We start from the raw sequence: 435 nt of genomic DNA on the forward strand, positions 1-435 counted from the left end.
TCTTCATCATCTTCTCCATGAGCATCTCCAAATTAGTAATCCTCTGAGAGTCTTGTGAGATTGGTTGGTTGTGGGGTGTTGATGGATGATGGTAAGTGTTTTGGTTAGTGGGTTGATTATTGGATAGGTAATGGTTGGAGTTGGGGTAATTGTTTTGAGGTTTTCTGTAAGGATTTTGGTTAGTTGGCTGCTGGTAGTGATTTTGGTTGTTTCTTGGAGTGTTTTGAGCTGAGTTCCTTTGCCATGGTTGTTGGTCTTGGTTGTGGTTATCTCCCCACCTAAGGTTTGGGTGGTTCTTCCAAGATGGATTGCAGGTGTCACTATACACCTCATTTGATCCAGAATTTTGGTTGTGCATATAGTGCACTTGCTCTTGTTACTGTTCTTATTGGTTTCCTTCATTCTGCCCCCAAGGAGTTGATGGTTGGCTTGTGG

This window comes from Arachis duranensis, chromosome 2 (genome assembly GCF_000817695.3).
Source record: "Arachis duranensis cultivar V14167 chromosome 2, aradu.V14167.gnm2.J7QH, whole genome shotgun sequence".
NCBI classification, from domain to species: domain Eukaryota; kingdom Viridiplantae; phylum Streptophyta; class Magnoliopsida; order Fabales; family Fabaceae; genus Arachis; species Arachis duranensis.